The sequence below is a fragment of the Oncorhynchus keta genome, chromosome 4 (genome assembly GCF_023373465.1).
Source record: "Oncorhynchus keta strain PuntledgeMale-10-30-2019 chromosome 4, Oket_V2, whole genome shotgun sequence".
In the NCBI taxonomy this organism is placed as follows: domain Eukaryota; kingdom Metazoa; phylum Chordata; class Actinopteri; order Salmoniformes; family Salmonidae; genus Oncorhynchus; species Oncorhynchus keta.
Window position 1 is genome coordinate 85204199 of NC_068424.1, and position 15100 is coordinate 85219298.

At 45.7% G+C, this 15100-nt stretch overlaps 1 protein-coding gene and 2 long non-coding RNA genes across 7 annotated transcripts in view; 2 read left to right on the top strand and 1 right to left on the bottom strand.

Moving 5' to 3' along the window:
• The window catches only part of LOC127929758 (uncharacterized), a 54703-nt gene that overhangs the window by 24347 nt on the left and 15256 nt on the right, over positions 1–15100 (top strand). For 2 of the 5 annotated variants that reach the window (XR_008136067.1, XR_008136066.1), the window contains exons 3-4: positions 568–745; positions 780–830. This is a non-coding gene — a long non-coding RNA (uncharacterized LOC127929758). Of the gene's footprint in view, positions 1–567; positions 746–779; positions 1015–15100 lie in introns of those variants that run through there. The other 3 variants (XR_008136064.1, XR_008136063.1, XR_008136065.1) reach the window with 2 other exon arrangements.
• LOC118381277 (probable ATP-dependent RNA helicase DDX41) overlaps positions 1–15100 on the bottom strand; it is a 127954-nt gene that overhangs the window by 23426 nt on the left and 89428 nt on the right.
• Positions 12316–13274, top strand: LOC127929761 (uncharacterized). The gene is made up of 4 exons (XR_008136074.1): positions 12316–12373; positions 12560–12727; positions 12922–12984; positions 13222–13274. It is a non-coding gene; the product is annotated as an uncharacterized LOC127929761 (long non-coding RNA).

The following is a 15100-nucleotide window of genomic DNA, read 5'->3' on the forward strand; positions in this document are numbered from 1 at the left end:
TAAGCCTAGTACTGGACTAAAAACACTATACCATCGTTAGGTAGTGCTGGAGCGAATCTCTCCTCTGGGGCCAGGGTAACACTGAGGCAGTCACACAGTTGAACAATCCTCCTACACTGGGTGGATTTGGACTTGGTGGATGTGTGGCCTCCGTCAAGGATGTCGTGGAATTCGACTCGACCGATGCCGAAAATGCTAGTGGGGTAGAGAACGATCCACGTCTTCCTCCACGTTTTCTGTCGGGGACGGATACAGCAGTCAATCACCACCAATCGTTCTTTAAGCGTTGAAAGAAACTTCCATGACATCACTTCACAATTTGTAATCAGACGTGAATAGCCTTCAACATTTCTTCCAAGATTAGTAAAGACTGTCATCTATTAGCTCAGTGAAGTCCTGCAGATAATACAGCATCTCCGTAAACACTCACCTTTCCAAACTTGTTTCCCTTAACGTAGAGCATCCCCTCCTTGAAAACAACCTCCATCCTCTCCCTCTGTGTGAGGGAATCAAACAGTTCTTGACCTTTACCCGAGTGTAGCCTACGTCCTCTCTCAAGTCTGTTAGGTTATCCTCTAGTAAAACGCTGTAGTCTTTGTTCTAATTTCTGTTAGTTAGGTTATCCTGTAGTAAAACTCTGTAGTCTTCATTCCAATTTCTGTTAGTTAGGTTATCCTGTAGTCTTTGTTCCAATTTCTGTTAGTTAGGTTATCCTCTAGTCTTTGTTCTAATTTCTGTTAGTTAGGTTATCCTCTAGTCTTCGTTTTAATTTCTGTTAGGTTATCCTCTAGTAAAACTCTGTAGTCTTTGTTCTAATTTCTGTTAGTTAGGTTATCCTCTAGTAAAAATCTGTAGTCTTCGTTCTAATTTCTGTTAGTTAGGTTAACCACCAGCGCCTCAGAGTTCAGCACCCTCCCCAAGTCTGTGTTAATACAGTCACATCCACCACTACCAACTGACAGTCAAGTCCCTTCCCCCCCCCTGCTGTGTTCCAGTCAACACAGCAGTCTGAGGTGATAGTGAACCTACAGATCAGCAGTAGCAAGTGGTCTGAGCTTCCCTTCCTTCCCCTCTACAAAACGTCATTTACCAGAGAAAGATACTCTTTTTCTCTCCATCTGACTTTTAAAAAATGTTTTTTTTTAAATATTTTTTATATAAACAAGTAAATATATTTGATAAATTAAAAACAGATCGTACTGACATGATTAAACTCGTTCTTAGTAATTATCTAAAAATTCTTATCGTGTTCACCGTGGTTACGGAAGACACTCACACTTCCCTTTCTGAGAGTAATTCTATCGAAGGCCGTGGTATTGCAACACATATTGCTACAGTCGGAAGTTACTAAATCGTTCCACCGTCCATTAAAAATTACTTCCAGTGGAAAGTCTGATGTGGATCGTAAAATTGATTTATTAACGTTGCAGAGAAATGTAAAATTACATTTATAATACAAAACAGATAAAGAGAAATAAAGAGAGTTGCACAAAAAAAAAATAGTTCAACCTTTTATACATACAGAGCGATTCTGTCTTTATCTTATCAACCCCAGAGACAAGACAAATACATGTTTACTTCCTCAATTATCTGAGAAACAAGTCCATCACAGCCATGTCAGTCTCACACAGCCATGTCAGTCTCACACAGCCATGTCAGTCTCACACAGCCATGTCAGTCTCACACAGCCATGTCAGTCTCACACAGCCATGTAAAGCAACCTGCTGGGTCAAAATCTTACGTCAAATACTATTTGCCGTGCACTTCGGGACAATCCCAATTGGTCCCCATTGTACCTGGCAAAACAAACCAGGCACAGCATTAAGTAGGTGACAGTATTCCCGTGTTGTACATTCAGAAGTCCATGGAGCTGTGTGCCAGGTAGTCTTTCCGTCCGATATTGGTGACCTGTTTGGTCTGCATGGCTTCCAGTTTGGGACAGTCTGTGATACGATGACCTAGACCACCGCAGAATGTACAGCCTCTCTCTCCTGGGGAACAGTAGCAAGAAAAAAACAGCAGGTAGGTTAGAATGGCGGAGGAACCAAGAGATGGCAGACATCTGGGCTACTAAAATCATAGTTACAAGCAATACGCTTTTTCATTTTAAATAGTAACTTCTGTGAATAGAAACGGAGAAATGAGTGACAGAGAAGCAGCAGTAGCGATAGAAATGTATGAACAGAAAGAGAAATGTATGAACAGAAAGAGAAACACAAACAGTTGAAGTTGGGAAGTTCACATCCACTGAGGTCGGGGTCATTAAAACTCGTTTTTCAACCACTCCCACACATTTCTTGTTAACAAACTATTGTTTTGGTAAGTCGGTTAGGACATCTACTTTGTGCATGACACAAGTCATTTCACCATCAATTGTTTACAGACAGATTATTACCCTTATAATTCACTGTATCACAATTCCAATGGGTCAGAAGTTTTCATACACGAAGTGGAATGTGCCTTTAAACAGCTTGGAAAATTCCAGAAAATGATGTCATGGCTTTAGAAGCTTCTGATAGGTTAATTGACATGATTTGAGTCAATTGGAGGTGTACCTGTGGATGTATTTCAAACTCAGTGCCTCTTTGATTGACATCATGGGAGAATCAAAAGAAATCAGCCAAGACTTCAGAACAAAAAATTGTAGACCTCCACAAGTCTGGTTCATCCTTGGGAGCAATTTCCAAACGCCTGAAGGTACCACGTTCATCTGTACAAACAATAAAGTACGCAAGTATAAGCACCATGGGACCACGCAGCCGTCATACCGCTCAGGAAGAGCCGCATTCTGTCTCCTAGAGATGGTACTTATACTTTGGTGCGAAAAGTGCAAATCAATCCCAGAACAACAGCAAGGACGTTGTGAAGATGCTGGAAACAGGTACAAAGTATCCATCATCACAGTAAGCGAGTCTATATCGACATAACCTGAAATGCTGCTCAGCAAGGAAAAGCCACTGCTCCAAAACCGCCATAAAAAAGCCAGGCTTCAGGTTTGCTTTTACATGAGGACAAGATCATACTTTTGGAAATGTCCTCTGGTCTAAATGAAACAAAAAATAGAACTGTTTGGCCATAATGACCATCGTTATGTTTGGAGGAAAGGGGAGGCTTGCAAGCCGAAGAACACCATCAACCGTGGCTTACGAGGATGGCAGCATCATGTTGTGGGGTGCTTTGCTGCAGGAGGGACTGGTGCACTTCACAAAATAGATGGCATCATGAGGAAGGAACATTATGTGGATATATTGAAGCAACATCTCAAGACATCAGTCAGGAAGTTAAAGCTTGGTCACAAATGGGTCTTCCAAATGGACAATGACCCCAAGCATTCTTCCAAAGTTGTGGCAAAATGGCCAAGGACAACAAAGTCAAGGTATTGGAGTGGCCATCACAATTCAATTATATAAAATTTGTGGTCAGAACTGAAAGCGTGTGCGAGCAAGGAGGCCTACAAACCTGACTCCGTTACACCAGCTCTGTCCAGGAGGATTGGGCCAAAATTCACCCAACTTATTATGGGAAGCTTGTGAAGAATACCCGAAAGCGTTTGACCCAAGTTAAACAATTTAAAGGCAATGCTACCAAATAATAGAGTGTATGTAAACTTCTGACCCACTGGGAATGTGATGAAAGAAATAAAAGCTGAAATAAATCATTCTCTCTACTATTATTCTGACATTTCACATTCTTAAAATAAAGTGAGTGATCCAGACTGACCTAAAACAGGGAATTTTACTGGATTAAAAAGTCAGAATTGTGAAAAACTGAGTTTAAATGTTTTTGCAAGGTGTATGTAGACTTCTGACTTCAGCTGTAGGGTGTAGGGGTTAGTTAGGGTGTAGGGGTTAGTTAAGTGTAAAGGGGTTGAGTTAGCGTGTATGTAGTTAGGGTGTAGGGTTAGTTAGGGTGTAGGGGTTGAATTGTTAGGGTGTAGGGGTTAGTTAGGGTGTAGGGGTTGAACGTGTAGGGGTTAGTTAGGGTGTAGGGGTTAGTTAGGGTGTAGGGGTTAGTTAGGGTGTAGGGGTTAGTTAGGGTGTAGGGGTTAGTTAGGGTGTATGGTTAGGGTGTGAGGTTGAGTTAGCGTGTATGTTAGTTAGGGTGTAGGGGTTAGTTAGGGTGTATGTAGTTAGGGTGTAGGGGTTGTAGTTAGGGTGTAGGGGTTAGTTAGCGTGTATGTAGTTAGGGTGTAGGGGTTAGTTATGGTGTATGTAGTTAAGTGTAGGGGTTAGTTAGGGTGTATGTAGTTAGGGTGTAGGGGTTAGTTAGTATGTAGTTAGGGTGTATGTTTAGGGTGTAGGGGTTAGTTAGGGTGTATGTAGTTAGGGTGTAGGGGTTAGTTAGGGTGTATGTAGTTAGGGTGTAGGGGTTAGTTAGGGTGTATGTAGTTGGGGTGTAGGGGTTAGTTAGCGTGTATGTAGTTAGGGTGTAGGGGTTAGTTAGGGTGTATGTAGTTAGGGTGTATGTAGTTAGGGTGTATGTAGTTAGGGTGTAGGGGTTAGTTAGCGTGTATGTAGTTAGGGTGTAGGGGTTAGTTGAGGTGTAGGGGTTAGTTAGGGTGTATGTAGTTAGGGTGTAGGGGTTAGTTAGGGTGTATGTAGTTAGGGTGTAGGGGGAGTTAGGGTGTAGGGGTTAGTTAGGGTGTATGTAGTTGGGTGTAGGGGCAGTTAGGGTGTATGTAGTTAGGGTGTAGGGGTTAGTTAGCGTGTATGTAGTTAGGGTGTAGGGTTAGTTAGGTGTATGTAGTTAGGGTGTAGGGGGCAGTTAGGGTGTATGTAGTTAGGGTGTAGGGGTTAGTTAGCGTGTATGTTAGGGTGTAGGGGTTAGTTAGCGTGTATGCAGTTAGGAGTGTAGGGGTTAGTTAGGGTGTATGTAGACTTCTGACTTCAACTGTATATATGTGTGTGTGTGTATATATATATATATATATATATATATATATATATATATATATATAGAGAGAGAGAGAGAGAGAGAGAGAGAGAGAGAGGAAGGAAGGAGAGAAAGTAAGTAGCAGAAACGCAGACCAGGATGAGTACGCGTTACCTCCGATATCCAGCATGGTCTCGTCTCCCTGTCTGTAGGACCTGTAGAACAGGGGGAACCTTTTGCTTGGCTTCTATCAGCAGGGCCTTCAGATCCATCAGCACCGACTCATCTACAGGAGGATTTCAGGGTTGTGAACAATAAGAACCAAAATAAGAGGACTGCAATAGCGAGGAACTACCTGGACTTATCCAAACATCAGTTTTATTTTCTGTTGCAAATTATTGTGTTTAAAAAAACAAACATTTTCTGTTAATTAAGTATCTTAATGGAATTACAACACAGGGCATTAGACAGGTGTTTCCTCTACAGATCTGTTTTAAGGGGCATCTGATTCAACAGCCATGGATACAGACCCCAGAACATGGTACATGGATACAGACCCCAGAACATGGTACATGGATACAGACCCCAGAACATGGTACATGGATACAGACCCCAGAACATGGTACATGAATGCAGACCCCAGAACATGGTACATGGATACAGACCCCAGAACATGGTACATGGATACGACCCCAGAACATGGTACATGGATACAGACCCCAGAACATGGTACATGGATACAGACCCCAGACATGGTACATGGATACAGACCCCAGAACATGGTTCATGGATACAGACCCCAGAACATGGTACATGGATACAGACCCCAGAACATGGTACATGGATACAGACCCCCAGAACAGAACATGGTTCATGGATACAGACCCCAGAACATGGTTCAACAGCCATGGATACAGACCCCAGAACATGGTACATGGATACAGACCCCAGAACATGGTACATGGATACAGACCCCAGAACATGGTTCATGGATACAGACCCCAGAACATGGTTCATGGATACAGACCCCAGAACATGGTTCATGGATACAGACCCCAGAACATGGTTCATGGATACAGACCCCAGAACATGGTACATGGATACAGACCCCAGAACATGGTACATGGATACAGACCCCAGAACATGGTTCATGGATACAGACCCCAGAACATGGTTCATGGATACAGACCCCAGAACATGGTTCAACAGCCATGGATACAGACCCCAGAACATGGTACATGGATACAGACCCCAGAACATGGTTCATGGATACAGACCCCAGAACATGGTTCATGGATACAGACCCCCAGAACATGGTTCATGGATACAGACCCCCAGAACATGGTTCATGGATACAGACCCCAGAACATGATACATGGATACAGACCCCAGAACATGATACATGGATACAGACCCCAGAACATGGTTCAACAGCCATGGATACAGACCCCAGAACATGGTTCATGAATACAGACCCCCATGGTACATGGATACAGACCCCAGAACATGGTACATGGATACAGACCCCAGAACATGGTTCATGGATACAGACCCCATAACATGGTTCAACAGCCATGGATACAGACCCCAGAACGGTACATGGTACAGACCCCAGAAAATGGATGGACACAGACCCCAGAACATGGTACATGGACACAGACCCCAGAACATGGTACATGGATACAGACCCCAGAACATGATACATGGATACAGACCCCAGAACATGATACATGGATACAGACCCCAGAACATGGTTCATGGATACAGACCCCAGAACATGGTTCATGGATACAGACCCCAGAACATGATACATGGATACAGACCCCAGAACATGATACATGGATACAGACCCCAGAACATGGTTCAACAGCCATGGATACAGACCCCAGAACATGGTTCATGAATACAGACCCAGAACATGGTACATGGATACAGACCCCAGAACATGGTTCATGGATACAGACCCCAGAACATGGTTCATGGATACAGACCCCAGAACATGGTACATGGATACAGACCCCAGAACATGGTTCATGGATACAGACCCCAGAACATGGTACATGGACACAGACCCCAGAACATGGTACATGGACACAGACCCAGAACATGGTACATGGACACAGACCCCAGAACATGGTACATGGATACAGACCCCAGAGACATGATACATGGATACAGACCCAGAACATGATACATGGATACAGACCCCAGAACATGGTTCATGGATACAGACCCCAGAACATGGTTCATGGATACAGACCCCAGAATATGATACATGGATACAGACCCCAGAACATGATACATGGATACAGACCCCAGAACATGGTTCAACAGCCATGGATACAGACCCAGAACATGGTTCATGAATACAGACCCCAGAACACGGTACATGGATACAGACCCCAGAACATGGTTCATGGATACAGACCCCAGAACATGGTTCATGGATACAGACCCCAGAACATGGTACATGGATACAGACCCCAGAACATGGTTCATGGATACAGACCCCAGAACATGGTTCATGGATACAGACCCCAGAACATGGTACATGGATACAGACCCAGAACATGGTTCAACAGCCATGGTCACAGACCCCAGAACATGGTTCATGGATACAGACCCCCAGAACATGGTTCATGGATACAGACCCCAGAACATGGTTCATGGATACAGACCCCCAGAACATGATACATGGATACAGACCCCAGAACATGATACATGGATACAGACCCCAGAACATGGTACATGGATACAGACCCCAGAACATGGTTCATGGATACAGACCCCAGAACATGGTACATGGATACAGACCCCAGAACATGGTTCATGGATACAGACCCCAGAACATGGTTCATGGATACAGACCCCAGAACATGGTTCATGGATACAGACCCCAGAACATGGTACATGGATACAGACCCCAGAACATGGTTCATGGATACAGACCCCAGAACATGGTTCATGGATACAGACCCCAGAACATGGTTCATGGATACAGACCCCAGAACATGGTACATGGATACAGACCCCAGAACATGGTTCATGGATACAGACCCCAGAACATGGTTCATGGATACAGACCCCAGAACATGGTTCATGGATACAGACCCCAGAACATGGTTCATGGATACAGACCCCAGAACATGGTTCATGGATACAGACCCCAGAACATGGTTCATGGATACAGACCCCAGAACATGATACATGGATACAGACCCCAGAACATGGTTCATGGATACAGACCCCAGAACATGGTTCATGGATACAGACCCCAGAACATGGTACATGGATACAGACCCCAGAACATGGTACATGGATACAGACCCCAGAACATGGTACATGGATACAGACCCCAGAACATGGTTACATGGATACAGACCCCAGAACATGGTTCATGGATACAGACCCCAGAACATGGTACATGGATACAGACCCCAGAACATGGTTCATGGATACAGACCCCAGAACATGGTTCATGGATACAGACCCCAGAACATGGTACATGGATACAGACCCCAGAACATGGTACATGGATACAGACCCCAGAACATGATACATGGATACAGACCCCAGAACATGGTTCATTGATACAGACCCCAGAACATGGTTCATGGATACAGCCCCCAGAATATGATACATGGATACAGACCCCAGAACATGATACATGGATACAGACCCCAGAACATGGTTCATGGATACAGACCCCAGAACATGGTTCATGAATACAGACCCCCAGAACATGGTACATGGATACAGACCCCAGAACATGGTTCATGGATACGACCCCAGAACATGGTTCAGGATACAGACCCCAGGAGCATGGTACATGGATACAGACCCCCAGAACATGGTACATGGATACAGACCCCCAGAACATGGTACATGGATACAGACCCCAGAACATGGTTCATGGATACAGACCCCAGAACATGGTACATGGATACAGACCCCAGAACATGGTTCATGGATACAGACCCCAGAACATGGTACATGGATACAGACCCCAGAACATGGTTCATGGATACAGACCCCAGAACATGATTCATGGATACAGACCCCAGAACATGGTTCATGGATACAGACCCCAGAACATGGTACATGGATACAGACCCCAGAACATGGTACATGGATACAGACCCCAGAACATGGTTCATGGATACAGACCCCAGAACATGGTTCATGGATACAGACCCCAGAACATGGTACATGGATACAGACCCCAGAACATGGTTCATGGATACAGACCCCAGAACATGGTACATGGATACAGACCCCAGAACATGGTTCATGGATACAGACCCCAGAACATGGTTCAACAGCCATGGATACAGACCCCAGAACATGGTTCATGGATACAGACCCCAGAACATGGTACATGGATACAGACCCCAGAACATGGTTCATGGATACAGACCCCAGAACATGGTTCATGGATACAGACCCAGAACATGGTACATGGATACAGACCCCAGAACATGGTTCATGGATAGAACATACAGACCCCCCAGAACATGGTTCATGGATACAGACCCCAGAACATGGTACATGGATACAGACCCCCAGAACATGGTACATGGATACAGACCCCAGAACATGGTACATGGATAGAGACCCCAGAACATGATTCATGGATACAGACCCCAGAACATGGTACATGGATACAGACCCCAGAACATGGTTCATGGATACAGACCCCAGAACATGATTCACATGGATACAGACCCCAGAACATGGTTCATGGATACAGACCCCAGAACATGGTTCATGGATACGACCCCAGAACATGGTTCACATGGATACAGACCCAGAACATGGTTCATGGATACAGACCCCAGAACATGGTTCATGGATACAGACCCCAGAACATGGTACATGGATACAGACCCAGAACATGATTTCATGGATACAGACCCCAGAACATGGTACATGGATACAGACCCAGAGAACATGGTTCATGGATACAGACCCCAGAACATGGTTCAGATACATGGATACAGACCCCAGAACATGGTTCATGGATACAGACCCCAGAACATGGTTCATGGATACAGACCCCAGAACATGGTTCATGGATACAGACCCCAGAACATGGTTCATGGATACAGACCCCAGAACATGGTTCATGGATACAGACCCCAGAACATGATACAGACCCCAGAACATGGTTCATGGATACAGACCCCAGAACATGGTTCATGGATACAGACCCAGAACATGGTACATGGATACAGACCCCAGAACATGGTTCACATGGATACAGACCCCAGAACATGGTACATGGATACAGACCCCAGAACATGATTCATGGATACAGACCCCAGAACATGGTTCATGGATACAGGTACATGGATACAGACCCCAGAACATGATGGCTAAATGGTTGATACAGACCCCAGAACATGGTTCATGGATACAGACCCCAGAACATGGTTCTTACCACAGCCATGGTTACAGACCCCAGAACATGGTTCATGGTGGCAGACCCCAGAACATGGTACATGGATACAGACCCCAGAACATGGTTCATGGATACAGACCCCAGAACATGGTACATGGATGCAGAAGAACATGATTCATGGATACAGACCCCCAGAACATGGTTTGGATACAGACCCCAGAACATGGTACATGGATACAGACCCAGAACATGATTCATGGATACAGACCCCAGAACATGGTTCAGGGCCATGGATACAGACCCCCAGGACATACAGGTGACATGGTTCATGGATACAGACCCCAGAACATGGTTCATGGATACAGACCCCAGAACATGGTTCATGGATACAGACCCCCAGAACATGGTTGGATACAGACCCCAGAACATGGTACATGGATACAGACCCCAGAACATGGTTCATGGATACTCCCCCAGAACATGGTACATGGATACAGACCCCAGAACATGGTTACTCAGACCCCCAGAACATGGTACATGGATAGAGACCCCAGAACATGGTACATGGATGGACCCCAGAACATGGTACATGGATACAGACCCCAGAACATGGTTCATGGATACAGACCCCAGAACATGGTTCATGGATACAGACCCCAGAACATGGTTATGGATACAGACCCCAGAACATGGTTCATGGATACAGACCCCAGAACATGGTTACAACAGCCATGGATACAGACCCCAGAACATGGTACATGGATACAGACAGAACATGGTTCACAGACCCCAGAACATGGTACTGGATCAGACCCCAGAACATGGTACATGGATACAGACCCCAGAACATGGTACATGGATAGAGACCCCAGAACATGGTTCATGGATACAGACCCCAGAACATGGTTACATGGATCAGACCCCCAGAACATGGTTCATGGATACAGACCCCAGAACATGGTTCATGGATACAGACCCCAGAACATGGTTCATGGATACAGACCCCAGGCATGGTTCATGGATACAGACCCAGAACATGGTTCAGGCCATGGATACAGACCCCAGAACATGGTTCATGGAGGAACCCCAGAACATGATACATGGATACAGACCCCAGAACATGGCCATGGATTACAGACCCCCAGAACATGGTTACAGCCATGGATGACCCAGAACATGGTTCATGGATACAGACCCCAGAACATGATACATGGCCAGTTTAACATGCAACTCCAACTATGGCCAGGCCCCCAAATCTCCTCATGGATACAGGCCAGGTTACTCATGGTTCTTACCACCCCAGCCATGGTTGATGAAAGTGGTTTCCTTGGCGATCCCAGTCTTCCCTGGATACAGACCCCAGGTTCGGACTCAGACCCTCTGGTTCATGGAACTCTCCCTCAGAACATGGTTTTCAGACCCCTCATGGTGGATGGATACTGATTATAGAGAGGTTACTACAGACCCCCAAGAGCTAGGCCAGAACATGGTTCATGGATACAGAGGGAGATGGATAGGCAGATTATCATGAGAAGAACGGGGTAGGACTCTGCCTCAGAGGTTCATGGATACTCCTCAGAACTAGGCCAGGTTACAGAACTCTCCCTCTAGGCCAGGTTACTCTCCCTCTGGCCAGGTTACTCTCCCTCTAGGCCATGGTTACTCTGCCTCTAGGCCAGGTTTCACTCTCCCTTTAGGCCAGGTTACTCTCCCTCTAGGCCAGGTTACTCTCTCTCTAGGCCCAGGTTACTTCTCTCTCTAGGCCAGGTTACTCTCTCTAGGCCAGGTTACTCTTCCTCTAGGCCAGGTTACTCTTCTCTCTAGGCCAGGTTACTCTTCTCTCTAGGCCAGGTTGCTCTGCCCTCTAGGTTCAGGCCCAGGTTACTCTCTCTCTAGGCCAGGTTACTCTCCCTCTAGGCCAGGTTACTGTCTCTCTAGGCCAGGTTACTCTCTCTCTAGGTCAGGCCAGGTTACTCTCTCTCTAGGCCAGGTTACTCTGCCTCTAGGTAGGTTACTCTCCCTCAAGGTAACGGCCAGTTTACTCTCCCTCTAGGCCAGGTTACTCTCCCTCTAGGCCAGGTTACTCTCCCTCTAGGCCAGGTTACTCTCCCTCTAGGCCAGGTTACTCTCCTCTAGGCCAGGTTACTCTCCCTCTAGGCCAGGTTACTCTCCTCTAGGCCAGGTTACTCTCCCTCTAGGCCAGGTTACTCTCTCTCTAGGCCAGGTTACTCTCCCTCTAGGCCAGGTTACTCTCTCTCTAGGCCAGGTTACTCTCCTCTAGGCCAGGTTACTCTCCCTCTAGGCCAGGTTACTCTCTCTCTAGGCCAGGTTACTCTCTCTCTAGGCCAGGTTACTCTCCCTCTAGGCCAGGTTACTCTCTCTCTAGGCCAGGTTACTCTCCCTCTAGGCCAGGTTACTCTCTCTCTAGGCCAGGTTACTCTCTCTCTAGGCCAGGTTACTCTGCCTCTAGGCCAGGTTACTCTCTCTCTCTCCCTCTAGGATAAGCCAGGTTACTCTCCTCTAGGCCAGGTTACTCTCTCTCTAGGCCAGGTTACTCTCTCTCTAGGCCAGGTTACTCTCTCCTCTAGGCCAGGCCAGGTTACTCTCTGTCTAGGCCAGGTTAGGCCAGGTTACTCTCTCTAGGCCAGGTTACTCTCTCTCTAGGCCAGGTTACTCTCTCTCTAGGCCAGGTTACTCTCTCTCTAGGCCAGGTTACTCTCTCTCTAGGCCAGGTTACTCTCTCTGGCCAGGTTACTCTCTAGGTGGGTTACTTCTCTCTAGGCCAGGTTACTCTCTCTCTAGCAGGTGTTACTCTCTCTCTAGGCCAGGTTACTCTCTCTCTAAAGGTTATTCTCTCTCTAGGCCAGGTTATTCTCCCTCTAGGCCAGGTTACTCTCTCTCTAAGGTTACTCTCTCTAGGCCAGGTCTACTCTCTCTCTCTAGGCCAGGTTACTCTCTCTCTAGGCCTGGTTACTCTCTCTCTAGGCCAGGTTATTCTCCCTATCTAGGCCAGGTTACTCTCTCTCTAGGCCAGGTTACTCTCTCTCTAGGCCAGGTTACTCTCCAGCACATTGTGGTAACTGCTGATGAAAAGGGGCTTTGATCAAATCATATTGATTGATTGATTTCTGACTGTAAATTTGCTCTGGATAAGATTGTTCTGCTAAATGACCAAATGTAATGTAAAAAAAAAAGCCCAGTTGATTAGTGAGATGTAAGTCTTACCATAGTTCTCTATCTCCTCTGGCATATCATAGTTGACTACGTGCTGTATAGCAGGGAAGTCCAGACCTAGATGCTAACATCAGTAGCCACCAACACATCCTTCTTCCCTTCCTTAAAAGCCTCGATGGCTTTGAAGTACGCTCCTCTGGTCTGGAAACACATAGCAGAGTGGGAATGAAATAGCCCTATTTAGGTAGTCCCAGCAGGTGTTGCCTGGTGATGCTAACGCTAAATGCTAATGCTAAATGCTAACGCTAAATGCTAAATGAAAGAAGAAGTTAAAAGGCCTTGATGGCCTTGGTACGCTCCTCCTGGTCTGGAAACACATATCAGAGTGGGAATGAAATAGCCCTATTTAAGTAGTCCCAGCAGGTGTTGCCTGGTGATGCTAACGCTAAATGCTAATGCTAAATGCTAACGCTAAATGCTAAATGAAAGAAGAACTTAAAAGGCCTTGATGGCCTTGGTACGCTCCTCCTGGTCTGGAAACACATAGCAGAGTGGGAATGAAATAGCCCTATTTAGGTAGTCCCAGCAGGTGTTGCCTGGTGATGCTTAACGCTAAATGCTAAATGCTAACGCTAAATGCTAAATGAAAGAGAAGAAGTTAAAAGGCCTTGATGGCCTTGACGCTCCTCCTGGTCTGGAAACACATAGCAGAGTGGGAATGAAATAGCCCTATTTAGGTAGTCCCAGCAGGTGTTGCCTGGTGATGCTAACGCTAAATGCTAATGCTAAATGCTAACGCTAAAAATGAAAGAGATTAAAGGCCTTGATGTGTGCATACATTCCTGGTCTGGAAACACATAGGTGGTAAATGCTAACGCTAAATGCCTAAACTGAATGCTAAATGAAAGAAGAGTTAAAAAAGGCCTTGATCTTAGGCCTTGGTCTGAAACACATCCGTGGATGAAATAGCCCCCTATTTAGGTAGTCCCAGCAGGAAGAGAAAGGGGTTTTACTCTTACAATTTCCTCCACTCCCTTTCAGCACTAGGACATGTTATATTCAAGGGGGGTTAAGAATGGCAGTCCTTTTATCAAACGTTACTCATATTACTCACACGACTCATGTGTGCATCATTCTCTCAACACCCCTGGCACAGCGCCATGCTCTAACAGCTACACTACCATCTTACCTCTGATTAAACACACAGCAAATATATGAATGGCCATCCCTATCTATGTAACACAACACCTGGGTGACAGCTAGGTCTTACCATCTGATTAAACACACAACAACACTACCATCTTACCATCTGATGAAACACACAACAACATCTACCATCTCTTAAACACCCACTGATGAAACACACAACAACACTACCATCTTACCATCTGATGAAACACACAACAACACTACCATCTTACCATCTGATGAAACACACAACAACACTACCATCTTACCATCTGATTAAACACACAACAACACTACCATCTTACCATCTGATTAAACACACAACAACACTACCATCTTACCATCTGATTAAACACACAACAACACTACCATCTTACCATCTGATTCTTCTTCAACAACACTACCCAGGACCTCTTGTTTACTAACCAGAGGAGGAGGGGAGTTATTACTAACCAGAGGAGGAAA